Source organism: Macaca fascicularis, chromosome X, assembly GCF_037993035.2.
Source record: "Macaca fascicularis isolate 582-1 chromosome X, T2T-MFA8v1.1".
NCBI classification, from domain to species: Eukaryota; Metazoa; Chordata; class Mammalia; order Primates; family Cercopithecidae; genus Macaca; species Macaca fascicularis.
Genome location: NC_088395.1, coordinates 48,490,227 through 48,505,959, shown reverse-complemented (window position 1 = coordinate 48,505,959; position 15,733 = coordinate 48,490,227). Strand labels below are relative to the sequence as shown.

Here is a 15,733-nt window from a genome sequence, read left to right as displayed (position 1 = left end):
ACCCCAGAGATAACTTTTTCAAATACAAAACATTTATACCAGCAAGGAAATTATAAAAACATATATAAAGTATACTGAAAGATGTGATTTAAAGGCTGTCTGTATATATAGATGCATTTCACCTTAAAAAGTACGCTTGCACATCAAAATGCTTTCACTGAATATAGATGCCATTACATTCTCTTACTTATATTACAAAGCAAACGGCAGGTTCATAAACGTAGTTCTATTATGTATCAACTGAAAAAAATGGATATTCCACAAAAAGGCTTTGGAGATACATGGGAGTGGAATGTGCCTACATTTAGAGCCAAGCTTTTACAGGGAGTCAAGCTCCCATGGACCACTGAAAACAGCTGCTACCCTCAGAATGACAAGATGGTCTTGTTAATGATTTCACTGGACTCTCAAATCTCCTCTTCCTTGATCACTAGTGGAGGCGCAAACCTGATGATGTCACCATGGGTTGGCTTGGCCAGAAGTCCATTATCTCGAGTCTTAGAAACACCTTCCAAGCATCACGATCTTTGGTTTCTTTAATAACAATAGTGTTTAATACTTCTTTTCCTCACTGGGCATGGTGGCTCACCCCTGTAATCCCAGCATTTTGGGAGGCCTAGGCAAGGGGATCCATTGTTTTCTTAGCTGGAAATGATCCTGGCATTTAGTGAGTACCTATTACTTAATCTAACATAACATAACTTTAATATTTCATCTTCATATGGTAAGAGTAAGAGAAAAAAAGATTTCAAATTACATGAAAATTTCACTTATAAACATGTATCTCACATTTACCTCATTTATTCATTTTAACAATTATACCTAGATTACTTATGAAAACTGACATATTGAACAAAGCTAGTCGGCCGGGGGTGGTGGCTCACGTCTGTAATCCCAGCACTTAGGGAGGCTGAGAAGGGCAGATCACTTGAGGTCAGGAGTTCAAGACCAGCCTGGCCAACACAGTGAAATCCCACCTCTACTAAAAATACAAAAAGTATCCAAGCATGGGGGCGCATGCCTAGAGTCCCAGCTACTTGGGAGGCTGAGAAAGGAGAACCTCTTGAACCTGGGAGGCAGAGGTTGCAGTGAGCCGAGATAGCACCACTGCACTCCAGTCTGGGCGATGGAGGGAGACTCTGCTCTAAATAAATAAATAAATAAATAAATAAATAAATAAAGCTAGTCATCAGTTCGAGTTATTTTCCTGTTAAAACATTTTTATAGCCTGTAAATGTCAGGTGTTCACCTGAGCAAAAACCTTAAATATATGAGTATTTTGCCAATAACTCAGAAAATACAGTGGTTTTATTACACCCACAATATTAAATTAGTCTTACTTATCAAAGAATTGCACATAAGAGACCATTCTGTTTTTAGGTTAGGTTTATGTTTCATAACCTTAAAACATCTAACAGAGACAAATATAGAACCAGTAAACCCAGCCAAAAATGTGTACTGACAATTTTGAAAACATTTGTCATTTTATTTTACCCACAATTTTAAAACCAACTTATTTTTCAAAGACTTAATTAAATTGCATGAACTAAATGCATTTTAGTTAATTACTGTATATTTATATGAGCACCTATTTAAGCCAATCTGAATAGGATTCTTTAAATAATTGTTTGCTAACGATTCCAGATTTTACCATGTTGACACATTTAACATAACACATGTGCATATGTATGAATACACCCAAACACGGATACGTACATAAACAAAGATAGCTTTCATTTTAGAATTTTGATTATGGGACAGTAAAACATGCAAACTCACCAATTTATAAAAGACATTGGATCTAAATTATATTTCTGACAAAATGGAAGAAGGCTAAACTTTATTTAAGATTTTTCTCCTCAATAGGTAATCTTATGAAGGTGGTGACCCAAATTTTGGGTAAAGCAGTTTGAGTCAGTTACCAACATGTTGAATTAGACAAAGAATTGTTAACGGTAAAATGTGACTGAATTATGTGAGGAGGCCCAAAAGATAAGAGGTATTCTCATAAGCTTTGTATAGTGTTCTCTTGGTCTCAATTCCTCATCCTTGAAGATAAGAGTGTTGTCTTTCCTTTTACTATAGGAAGGAGATCTTTTACATGGAATTTCATCTTTTGCTTTTAAGAAACACTACAAAGGTCAGTGATTTTATTTGTATCTGATGTTTTTCAACTGTCTTTATTTTAATAGTCAGTATGCCAGAGTAGCTGAGGCGTTTTGGGAAAAGAGTTTTGCTTAAAGAAGGATAAAGAGGAAGCGGTAAAGGAAGGAGAGGGGAAGGCTTTGGAGAAGAAAATCTCAGCTAGCTTTAGACAGTATTTTGCAGTGAGGCAGTCTTTGAGTCTTGAATGTGTTCTGGAGCCTCAAGATACCGAGACAGGAGTCTCATTTGGACTGTATTATTTTAGTTCACTTTGAGGAAAACAGACTGCATGAATGATCCCCATAATGTTGGCACATATTACCAGCTGGCGTCCCAGAAAGAGGGAGCTATGTTGGCATGCCTTTGAACTTTGAGAGCCTGTGTGTAAATAAATTAATCTAGGTGATTCGGTTTAATGCCTAATACACAAAAGCCAAATTAAACTCTAAGCATGCAAATGATTCTGAAAATAAAGTGCAAACTTATCAGGAAGCATGAGAAGCCTTCTCTAACAGAAAAATCTCTGTAACCAGGCCTCATAACCAGGAGGGAGAAAATCCCTCTTAAACGGGCGGTCTCTGGCTGGGTATAGTGGCTCACGCCTGTAATCCCAGCACTTTGGGAGGCCAAGGCGGGCAGGTCACTTGAGCTCAAGAGTTCAAGACCAGCCCGCCTAACGGGGTGAAACCCCATGTCTACTAAAAAATACAAAAATTAGCCAGGCGTAGTGGTGCACGCCTATAATCCCAGTTACTCGGGAGGACGATGCACGAGAATCACTTGAGCCTGGGAGGTGAAGGTTGCAGCGAGCCCAGATCACACCACTGCACTGCAGCCTGGGCGACAGAGCAAAACACTGTCTCAAAAAAAGAAGAAAAGAGAAAAAAGACAAGACAAGAAAAGAAAGGAAAAGAAAAGAGGAGGTTTCAAAACCAGGAGAGAGAGAAAGACCCTTCCTAACAAATTCCCAAATAAAACTGAACTCAACCCCCCAGAAAATGACAGTTTGATCCAAGAGAGACTCACCGGGTGGGGGGAAAGAGGCAACCAGAAAAGCAAAAGCTTAAGGGGGCCAAGTGTGCAGACCTCACACCATAGCTCCAGAGGTCATTGATGTCTCCAAGGTGAGTCAGCTTTGGACCCCACTTCTGACACCACAAATATCAAAATCAAAGACTATGGAGATGAATCTCTTTTTTTAAACTACAATATTAAGGATGTTATATTATGTTTTTGTTTTTGTTTTCTGTTTTAAGACAGGGTCTCACTCTGTCACCCACCCTGGAGTGCAGTGGCACAATCTCAGCTCACTGCAACCTCTGCCTCCCGGACTCAGCCTCTGGAATAGCTGGGATTACAGGCATGCACCACCACATCCAGCTAATTTTTGTATTTTTTTGTGGTGACAGGGTTTCACAACATTGTCCAGGCTGGTCACGAGTGCCTGGGCTCAAGTGATCTGCCAGCTTCAGCCTCCCAAAGGGCTGAGATTACAGGGTGAGCCACCACGCCATGCCATGAATCTATAAACATTTTATTTGAGAATCATAGACACAAACTGACTGGTCTTTGGTATGTCCAAAGAACAAAGAGAAAGTTGAGAGTTTTATTAGAAATAGAAATGTTACCTATATTTTTTAAAGCAAGTCCATTGGCACCAGAGAAGCTTTTGGGAGCTGGAAGCTCTGATTGGTGAGTGCGGACAATAGGTAAAACGAGCCTTAGAGTCATTGCAGGTTGTTTCAGCAGTTACTACGTAAAAGTGGTTTTAGGGTGACAGCAGGCCGTTTCAGCCACCAGCCTTGTGGAAAATTCAATTCTTGGAGCAGGTGCAATGTGCTCTGAGTGCTTTTTCCCCTGATCACTCAACTCTGACATAGTTGTGTATGCCAAGAATGACTCAATGCCTGGATTGTGGTGGAGCACGCCTGAAATCCCAGCACTTTGGGGGGCCAAGGTGGGCAGATGACTTGAGGTCAGCAGTTCCAGACGAGCCTGGTAAACATGGCAAAACCCTGTCTCTAGTAAAAATACAAAATTAGTGGGGTGTGGTGGCACGTGACTGTAGTCCCAGCTACTCGGGAGGCTGAGGCAGGAGAATCGCTTCAACCCACGAACCTGAGGTTTCAGTGAGTCGAGATTATGCACTGCACTCCAGCCTGGGTGACACAGGGAGACTTCATCTAAAAAAACCACACACACACAAAAAAACAAAACAAACAAACAAAATGAAAAAACCAAGCAAACAAAAAATCAACTAAGAATGGCTCACTTCCCATAATCAACTTTTACAATGATTAAAGCAGAGTCCTGCTTAGCAATGCACAAAAATTCTCCTTTGTGATCCATTCATTATACTGCTGTTGACTTTATTGCTTATGCTTTCAGACAGACACTATCCTTTGACCAAACTTAAGTCGGGCTCCTCTGAGTCCTGTTTCTGACTAGGTCCCAACCTCAGGCTCCGTCCTTCATCCAGGGACTCTGCCCATTTAGCCTGTTTCAGCAAAAATCCTGTCAAGTCCGTTTAGCCAGGATCCCCCTGCCCCTGAGGTTTCCTCCAAGTAATTTCCCATCTTCTGACTCCCTGACCCTACTCCCTGACTACAAATCCCCACTTGTCCTTGGTGGAGTTGAAGTCGATCCTAATATCACTCTCCTGCTGCAAGACCCCATTGCAGTGGTCCCTGTACCTAGCACAGTAGTCTTTTACTTTTACTAGAGTAAAATCGTCCTTACGATCTTTTTTTTTTTTTCATTTTCAGAGACAAAGTCTCACTGTGTCACTCAGGCTGGAGTGCAGTGACCCAATCCTAGCTCACTGCAGCCTCAAACTCCAGAGCCCAAGCAATCTTCCTGCCCCAGCCTCCCGAGTAGCTGAGACTACAGGTGTGTACCACCATACCCAGGTTTTTTTTTTTTTTTTTTTTTTTAACTCTCTACAGACCGAGGAACTTGATATGCCCATCTAATTTTTGTATTTTCTGTAGAGTTGGGGTTTCGCCATGTTGCCCAGACTGGTCTTGAATTTCTGGGCTCGATGAATCCTCTTGCCTTGGGCTCCCAAAGTGCTGGGATTACAGGCATGAGCCACTGCAGCTGACCCTTCCTTACAGTCTCTAATAAGTGCAATACATACTTGTTTGCTTTAACATTTCCCTGTGTCTTCAATCTCCTGAAGTCATATGCCTGACATTGTCTTTACTTCACCCGATATAAAAATTCCTTTCTTTCGTCGGGCGCAGTGGCTTATGCATGTAATCCCAGCACTTTGGGAGGCCAAGGCGGGCAGAAAACCTGAGGTCAGGAGTTCCAGACCATCCTGGCCAACACAGCAAACCACCATCTCTACTAAAAGTACAAAAATTAGCTGGGTGTGGTGGTGTGCACCTGTAGCCCCAGCTACTCAGGAGGCTGAGGCAGGAGATTTGCTTGAACCCAGGAGGCAGAGGTTGCAGTGAGCCGAGATCACGCCACTGCACTCCTGCCTGGGTGACAATGTGAGACTCTGTCTCAAAAAAAAATCATTTTTTTCAACATCTTGGAGTTATTACACCATTGTATCCTTGCCTCCAGTGTGGTATTTGAGAGATCCGATGTCAGTTTAATTATTTTTCCTCTGTAAGTAACCTGCTATTTCTCTCTGATCATTTAAAAAATAATTTTTGTCTTTCACAATTTTACATTTCACTGTTCCTGTGTGTGTGTGTACTATAACATCTTTAATTCTTAAGTCATTTTTTTAAATCTGAGAAATTCTCATTGATTACTTATTTAAGTACACTCTCCTTTTTAATAACTATATTCTCTTCTTACAAGACTACTATTAGATGTGTTTTGACATTTATTCTTCTATCCTCCCTATTAATTTTTCTTTCTTTTACTTCTTCTCTATCCATTACTGATTACTTTTATGAATTCTTTAGACGCATTTCCTCAGCTCAGTAATTGCTTTTTCAACTATACCAGTTTTAACATCCAACCTATTCTGCTGAATTATTTATTTGAGCAGTTAATGTTTTCATATCCAATGTATCCAATAGGTTTCGTATTTATTTATTTATTTGTTTATTTATTTAAGACAGAGTCTTCCTCTGTTGCCCAGTCTGGAGTGCAGTGGCGCAATCTTGGTTTATTGAACCTGTGTCTCCTGAGTCCAAGCAATTCTACTGCCTCAGACTCTTGAGTAGCTGCAACCACAGGCATGTGATGCTGTGCCAGGCTAATTTTTTTGTTTTTAGTAGAGACGGGGTTTCTCCTTGTTGGCCAGGCTGGTCTCGAACTCCTGACCTCAAGTGATCCACCTGCCTCGGCCTCTCAAAGTGCTGGGATTACAGGCGTGAGCCACTGTGCCTGGCCTTTTAAAAAAGATTTTATTATTTAAAAAAAATTTTTTTATTTTTTACAGAATTTCACTCTTGTTTTCCAGGCTGGAGTGCAATGCTGTGATCTCACCTCACTGCAACCTCCACCTCCCAGGTTCAAGTGATTCTCCTGCTCCAGCCTCCTGAGTAGCTCGGGTTACAGGCATGCACCACCACATTCTCTCATTCATTAACATCTGTATCCATTCCTTGAACACCAAAAGAACTTCTCTTTTCTTTCCTGTCCCTGCTCCTATCTTCCAAGTTTATAATACCGAGAATTTTAGTTCAAGACTGTAATTTTTAAAATTTACAATCTGAATTTATACTTTTCAATAAATTTTACTATTTTTCTCCTCACCATTGCTTACTGAAATCACCTCCTTCCTCCTAAATTTAGTTTTCCCTTCTCATAGAACTGTATACCAATGATTATTTCTGAAGGGTATATGCGTCATGAATTTTCTGGAATATTTTCCCCTCATTCTGAATTATCCTGGCTGTATATAGATATCTAGGCTCAACTTTTTTTGTTGCTTGTTCTTGTTTTGTTTTTTTTTGAGACAGTGCCTGGCTCTGTCACCCAGGCTAGAATGCAGTGGCACAATCTCGGCTCACTACAATCTCCACCTCCTGGACTCAAGCAATTCTCCTGCCTTAGCCTCCCAAGTAGCTGGGACTACAGGCACGTGGCACCACACCTGGTTACTTGTATTTTTTGTAGAGATGAGTTTCGCCTTGTTGGCCAGGCTGGTCTCAAACTCCTGAGCTCAAGTGAGCATCCGTTCTTGGTGCCCAAAGTGCTGGGACTACATGCATGAGCCACTGTGCCTGGCCCAAAGTTATTTTAAATCAGCCCCTTGAAAAACTTCTCCATTGCATTCTCTCTTCTCTTTTTCTCTCTGGGACCTTTCTGGATTTTATCTTTATCCTAGAAATTTTACTCCGAGGGGGTGTGTGTGTGTGGGCTTGTGTGCCTGCAGGTGTGTGTGCACATGTGTGTTAATCAGGTTCAGAACCAAGTGGCTCTTTTCAGTTTGAAGATTCATGTCTTTGTTCAGTTGAGAAAATTCTAGGACATTATTTCTTCAACTAGTGCCTTCTCTCCAGTCTATTTTTTTTTTTTCATTTTTGAGATGGAGTTCTGCTCTGACCCTGAGGTTGGAGTGCAGTGGCAGGACCTCAGCTCACTGCAATATCTGCTTCCTGGGCTCAAGTGATTCTCCTGTCTCAGCCTCCCCAAGTAGCTGCGATTTCAGGCACCCACCACCACACTGGGCTAATTTTTGTATTTTTGGTAGAGATGGGGTTTCACCATGTTGGACAGGCTGGTCTCAAACTCTTGACCTCAGGTAATCTGCCTGCCTTGGCCTCGCAAAGTGCTGGAATAACAGGCATGAGCCACTGCACCTGACCCAGTCTTTCTATTTTTTACCTCTGGATCTTCTATGGATGAACGTTGAAAGTTCTGGGATCTCTTCTCCATTTCCTTTATTATTTTCCTTTCATACTTTCTATTTCGTAATCCTTTTCTGCTATACGGTGAAGTAGTGCCATGCCTGAACACATTTTTTCACTGGGTTGTTCCAGTTTCTCTTATTGATATGGAAAAGCTTTGTTATATATTAGAGATGGTTACTGTTAATTTATTGGGGATCCTTCATTTTCCCCAAAATTTGCCTTTTTTTTTTTTTTTTTTTTTGAGACAGAGTCTCACTCTGTTGCCCAGGATGGAGTGCAGCGGTGCGATCTCGGCTCACTGCAAGCTCCACCTCCCAGGTTCACACCATTCTCCTGCCTCAGCCTCCTGAGCAGCTGGGACTACAGGTGCCCACCACCACACCTGGCTAATGTTTTGTATTTTTAGTAGAGACGGGGTTTCACTGTGGTAGCCAGGATGGTCTTGATCTGCTGACCTCATGATCTGCCCGCCTTGGCCTCCCAAAGTACTGGGATTACAGGCATGAGTCACCGCGCCTGGCCTAAAATTTGCTTTTTTAAACAGTTTTTTATGGTGTCTTTTGACTTAGAAGATACTTTAATTTTTACATCTTTAAATATGTCAGATTCATTGTTTATAGCCTTGGTGTAATGTCAGGAAGTGTCTATGCCAACTCAAGATGTCTTACACTGTAATATTTTCCTAAAATTTCATCTAGTTCTTTATGACTTCATGTTTTCACATTTAAGTCTCTGAATTTTTAGAATTTATTATTTTATGTGGTTGAAAGTAAGGATTTAATGTTTATTTTTCCAGATGGATAGACACTTGCCAACAATCTGTTTTTATACATCCCATCTTTTGCCCATTGTTTGGAAATGCATGCTGAAGTTTGTATATAAATTAGCCTGTTTCTTGAATTTCTATTTTGTTTCACTAATTAATCTGTTTCTATGTGTATTCATTTTTGGTTGTTGCTGTAACAAATTGTCAATGGCTAAGACAACACTGGGCCCGGTGGCTCACGCCTGTATTCCCAGCACTTTGGGAGGCTGAGATGGGCAGATCACTTGAGGTCAGGAGTTCAAGACCAGCCTGGCCAACATGGCAAAACCCTGTCTCTACTAAAAATACAAAAATTAGCTGGGTGTTGTGGCGTGCACCTGAAATCCCAGCTACTTGGGAAGCTGAGGCGGGAGAATCACTTAAACCTGGGAGGCGGAGGTTGCAGTGAGCCGGGATCACCCCACTGATCTCCAACTTGGGTGACCCAAGTGAGACTCCATCTCAAAAAATATTTATATAGCTAAGACAATTTTTGAAAAAGAAGAATAAGGTGGGAGGAATGGCTCTACCATATTTCAATACTTCTTATATAGCTACAGGAATCAAGACTATATACTATTGGAAGAAGAATAGACACATAGATCACTGTAACAAAATAGAGATCCTAGAAGTAGCCCCACACTGATTTTTTACTAAGAGACAAAAATAAGGAAGGATCATCTGCTTCACAAATGGTGCTGGAGCAGTTGGAGAGCCATAGGCAACAACAACAATAACAACAGAAAGTCTTAATGTTCATACCTTTATACAAAAAAGTAAGTCAAGTGGATCATAGATTTAAATCTAAAATATAAAACTAAAAAAGGCCGGGCACGGTGGTTCATGCCTGTAATCCCAGCACTTTGGCAGGCCAAGGTGGCCGGATCACGAGGTCAGGAGATCCAGACCATCCTGGTTAAAATGGTGAAACTCCGTCTCTACCAAAAATACAAACAAGTTAGCCCGGCGTAGTGGCAGGTGCCTGTAGTCCCAGCTACTTGGGAGGCTGAGGCAGGAGAATGGCGTGAACTTGGGAGGTGGAGCTTGCAGTGAGCCGAGATCCTACCAGTGCACTCCATCCTGGGCAACAGAGCGAGACTCCATCTCAATAAATAAATAAATAAATAAATAAATAAAATAAAATAAAATAAAAAACTAAAAAAAAAACTTTTACAAGAAAATATAGGAGAAACGTCTGAGATCTAGGGCATAGTGAATGGTTCAAAAAGTATAATACATAAGGAAAAATATAAATTAGATTTCATCCAATTTAAAACTGCTATGCAAGAAATCTTGTAAAAAGGATGAAAAAATAAGGTATGATCTGAGAGAAAAAGTTTGCAAACCACATATCCAATAAAGGACTCACATCCAGAATATGTAATGGATACGTATGGTACTCTCAAAACTTGATGATAGGCTAGGCGTGGTGGCTCACACTTGTAATCCCAGCACTTTGAAAGGTCGAGGTGGACGGAGGGCAGATCCCTTGAGCCCAGGAGTTCACGACCAGCCTGGGCAACATGGCAAAAACCCATCTCTACTAAAAATACAAAAATTAGACAGGCATGATGATGCGTGCCTGTAATGCCAGCTACTCGGGAGGCTGAGGCACGAGAATCACTTTAACCTGGGAGGCGGAGGTTGGAGTGAGCCAAGATCATGCCATTGCACTCCAGCCTGGGTAACAGAGCAAGACTCTGTCTCAAGAAAAAAAATAATAAAAACCTCAATGGTAAAAAATACAAACAAATAATCCAATTAGAAAATCATGAAAGGATACATTTCACTGAAGAGGAAACAAGCAAACAAGCACATGAAAAGATGTTCAACATTCATTTGCTTCACTAGATGCAAATTAAGACAACGATGAGGTATCACTACACACTTATTACAATAGCTAAAATAAAAGACATAGTGACAACACCAAATGGTAACGAGGATGCAGAGAAACTGAACACCTCATTAAGTGCTGCTAGGAAGGTAAAATCTTACAGACACTCTGGAAAGCAGTTTGGTAGTTTCTTATAAAACTAAACAATGCAATGACCTTACAATTCAACAATTACACTTCAGAGAAATTAAAATTTATGCCCATCCAGTAGCTTGTACATAATTGTTCATAGCAACTTTACTTGTAATAGCCAATAGCTGGAAATAATCAATATGTCCTACCATAAGTGAATGCTCAAACTGTGGTACATCCATCCTCTGGAATACTACTCAGTAATAAAAATGAACTATTGGCAGGGCACAGTGGCTCACCCTGTTATCACAGCACTTTGGGAGGTCGAGGCTGGCGGATCATGACGTCAGGAGTTCAAGACCCGCCTTGCCAGTATGTTGAAACCCTGTCTTTACTACTAATACAAAAATTACCCGGGCGTGGTGGCGCGCACCCATAGTCACAGCTACTCAGGAGGCTGAGGCTGGAAAATCACTTGAACCTGGGAGGCGGAGGTTGCAGTGAGCTGAGACACTGCATTCCAGCCTGGGTGACAGAGTGAGACTCTGTCTCAACAACAACAACAACAACAACAACAACAACAACAACAACAACAAACTGTTGACACACAAATATCAATATCTTGGAGAATCTCCATGGAATTATGCTGAGTGAAATAAGCCCATAAAACGTTATATACTATAAGGTTTCACTTGTATAGCATTGTAGAAAAGACAAAATTGCGGAAATGAAAAACAGTAGTATAAGGGACAGCATTGCGGTGATGAAAATGTACTGTACCTTTTTTATTTTCCCCCCGAGAGGGATTCTCACTCTGTCACCTAAGCTGTAGTGCAGTGGCACAATCTCTGCTCACTGCAACCTCTGCCTCTCGGGTTTGAGCTGTTCTCTTGTCTCAGCCTCCCATGTACCTGGGACTACAGGCAGGTGCCACCATGCCCGGCTAATTTTTGTATTTTTAGTAGAGATGGGGTTTCTCCATGTTGGCCAGGCTGGTCTCAAACTCCTGACCTCAAGTGATCTGCCCACCTAGGCCTCCCAAAGTACTGGGATTACAAGCATGAACCACTGCACCTGGCCATGTTCTGTATCTTTTTTTTATTTTCTGAAATATAAGCTTTGTTTAAAATGTAAAGAAATATTAAAAATAAACATTATTTTTTACAAATTATAATCAAGCACTCAAAACAGTTTAGGAATGTTAAACACTAATTCTTATTCAAAATAATGACATCCATAGAATATATCCTGGTGTTGGCCAGTATAAAGTTTACTTAATATTAGCATTTTATAGGCCGGGTGCTGTGGCTCACGCCTGTAATCCCAACACTTTGGGAGGTTGAGGCGGACGGATCACGAGGTCAGGAGATTGAGACCATCCTGGCTAACATGGTGAAACCTCATCTCTACTAAAGATACAAAAAACTGGCCAGGCGTTGTGGTGGGCATCTGTAGTCCCAGCTGGGGACTGGGGAGGCTGAGGCAGGAGAATGGTGTGAACCCAGGAGATGGAGCTTGCAATGAGCCGAGATCGAGCCACTGCACTCCAATCTGGGCGACAGAGCGAGATTCCGTCTCAAAACAAAAACAAAAACAAAAACTAAACAAAACAAAAAAGCTAGTATTATATATATATATTTTATATATGCTTAACCATTGATTCTTCCTAAAATTCAATGATATCAATGATTTGACTTTATGAGGTGAAGCCTTTTATGTAATACACTAGAGATAACTTTTTCAAATACAAAACCTTTACACCAGCAAGGAAAGTATGAAAACATATATAAAGTATACTGAAAGGTGTGATTTAAAGGCTGTCTGTATATATAGATGCATTTCACCTTAGAAAGTACACATGCACATCAAAACACTTTCACTGAATATAGATGCCATTACATTCTCTTACATTACAAAGCAAATGGCAGGTTCATAAACGTTGTTCTATTATGTATCAACTGAAAAAACATACATTCCCCAAAAAGGTTTTGAAGACACATGGGAGTGGAATGTGCCCGCATTAAGAGCAGAGCTTTTACAGGACCACCTGTCTCCAGCAGGCTCCAGGGACCACTGAAAACAGCTGCTACCCTCTGCATGACAAGATGGTCTTGTTAATGATTTCACTGGACTCTTGAATCTCATCCTGCATGAACATCAGCAGAGGTGAAACCTGATGATGTCACCATGGGTGGGCTTGGCCAGAAGTCCATAAACTCGAAGTCGTAGACACACCTTCCAAGCATCACAGTCATTGGTTTCTTTAATAGCAATAGCATTTAATAATTCTTTTCCTCCCGGGCACAATGTCTCACAACACTTTGGGAGGCCAAGGCAGGTGGATCACCTGAGGTCAGGAGTTTGAGACCAGCCTGGCCAACATGGCGAAACCCTGTCTCTAATAAAAATACAAAAATTAGCTGGACATAGTGGTGCATGCCTGTCATCCCAGCTACTCAGGAGGCTGAGGGAGAAAAATCGCTAGAACCCAGGAGGCAGAGGTTGCAGTGAGCCGAGATCGCACCATTGCAATCCATCCTGGGCAACCAGAGTGAACCTCTGACTCAAAAAAAAAAAAAAAAAAAAAAAAAGAATTCTGTTCCTCTTATGGCAGTTACAACATCAGAAGGTAGCTTCATGGGTTCATTACTCAAGATAATACCCATTTTTTTCCCTGCATTTTCAGCAAGATTTTCTTCTTCTAAAACCTCGAGGGCTGCAATGGCCATTCAGCAGCCTAGTGGATTGTCACCATGTGTGGACCCATGTTCCCCTGGCTTAATGATCAGCATTATGCCATTGTCCCACAGCACTGCAGACACAGAGTATCAGCCCCCAGAAAGGGCCTTTCCAAGGACTGTATCAGGTCTGACATTTTCATGATCAACAGCCAGCCATCTACCGGTTCTGGCCAATCCTATCTGTATTTCATCAGCAATGAACAGAACCAAGCTGGGAGCATGAGATGGGACGAGGGTAAGTGAAAAATACCACTAAGCTCACTGTTCTTATGGAGATTCAGCTGGTCTTCCTTCCTTCCGTCCTCCCTCCCTCCCTCCCTCCCTCCTTTCGTTTTTCTTTCTTTTCTTTCTTCTCTTTCTCTCTTTCTCTCTCTCTCTCTCTCTTTCTCTCTCTCTTTCTCTCTTTCTTTCTCTTTTTTCAGTCTTGCTCTGTCGCCCAAGCTGGAGTGCAGTGCTGTGCTCTCAGCTCAATGCAACCTCCATTTCCCGGGATCAAATTATTGAGCGAGCCCAGGAGGTCAAGACCAGCCTGGGAAAAATAGCAAAAGGCAGGGTGGTGCATGCCTGTAGTCCCCAGTCCGAGGCGGGAGGATCACTTGGGCCCAGAAGGTAGTGACCAGCCTGGACAACATAGCGAAATTATCTCTAATAGAAAAATTAAAAATATTAGTAGGGGCAGGGTGGTGTGAGCCTGTAGTCACAAGGCCGAGGCGGGAGGATTGCTTGAGCCCAGGAGGTCGAGGGCAGCCTGGCCAACATAGCGAAACCCCATTTCTACTAACAACAAGAACAACAACAAAAAAGCATGGGTGGGGTGGCTCACCCGTGTAGTTCTCAGGCCAAGGTGGGAGGATTGCTTGAGCCCAGGAGGTCGATACCAGCCTGGCCAACAAAGCAAAAGCCTGTCTCTCCTAAAAAATGAATGAATGAATGAATGAATGAATGAATGAATAAATAAATAAATAAAAATGAGCAAGGCAGAATGGCACATGCCTGTAGTCCTGAGGCTGAAGTGGAAGCATCATTTGAGCCCAAGAGATTGAGGCCAGCCTGGGCAACATAGCGAAACCCGGTTTCTACTAACATGAAACAAAACAAAACAAAAAATTGCTTGGGCAGGGTGGTGCATGCCTGTAGTCCTGAGGCCAAGGCGGGAGGATCCCTTGAGCACAGGAGCTTGATGCCGGCCTGGCCAACATAGCAAAACCTGGTTTCTACTACTAAAAAAAAAAAAAAAAAAGCATGGGCAGGGTGGTGAATGCCCTTAGTCCTGAGGCCAAGGTGGGAGGATCGCTTGAGCCCAGGACGTCGAGACCAATCTGGCCAACACAGCGAAACCATCTCTATTAAAAAATCAAAAAATAAAAAATATTAGTGGGGGTGGGATGGTTTACGCCTGTAGTCCCAAGAACGAGGCGGGAGGATTGGCCAAGGCAGATGTAAACAACACCACAATCACATCCCATAAGTAAATACAGTTTTCTCTCGCCAGGGCTACAGGTAAAGGATGGTAATTGTGCGCACCACACTTAGATTCCCTTTCAAAAATGTAATCAGAGGTTGGAGAGCCTTGGACTGTTTTCTGAGTTGCAACAGATATAGAAGCCACTGAAGGATGAACGCCACAACTAAGTACAGCAAACCTCCCAAATGTGCTAGTTTGGAAAACACTGTGTCTTTCAAGCAGAAAAATCACAGATGACTATTTTTTTCTTCCCATGGTTCAGATTAGAATACAGATTTTTAACCCAAGATCCAGGGACGGTCTTCAGAGAGATCAAAATCTCCTGACGACTCCTGAGGACCACCCACTTTGTTGCAGTGGTGACAAAGTGTGGCTGGAGGATGAGACATTATTGTGCAATGTCACTGCCCAAGGATGATGGACCAATCAGGGCAGTTAGTGAACTCCATCTGGCCAATCAGAAGTCAGAATAGTAGGCGGAATAAGCGAAGCTGATGTGGCTTTTATCAGTCCAGGCTCCAGGGGCAGAACCTGCTCAAGGTGAGGGTGGAGACTCTCATTTTCCCGCCGAAAGCATCCCCTGGGATTGGCTACTTTCAGTTCAGAGTACGCATGCTCTGACTTTCTCTCTCTTTCGTTTCTTCCACACTCAGAGGACACACGCTCTGATTCTCTCGATTCTTCCAAAATCAGAGTAAGCATGCGCTGATTTTCTTTTTTCATTCTTCCTACCCCTCTCCTCCTCCGTGGTGCGTTTGTTATCTAGTTTTAATAAGGAGTGTATAT

At 42.0% G+C, this 15,733-nt stretch overlaps 1 pseudogene; it reads right to left on the bottom strand.

Annotated features, from left to right (window-relative positions):
* Positions 1-365: 365 nt before the first annotated feature.
* LOC102121629 (ornithine aminotransferase, mitochondrial-like) lies at positions 366-15,649 on the bottom strand (annotated as a pseudogene).
* Positions 15,650-15,733: the final 84 nt, after the last annotated feature.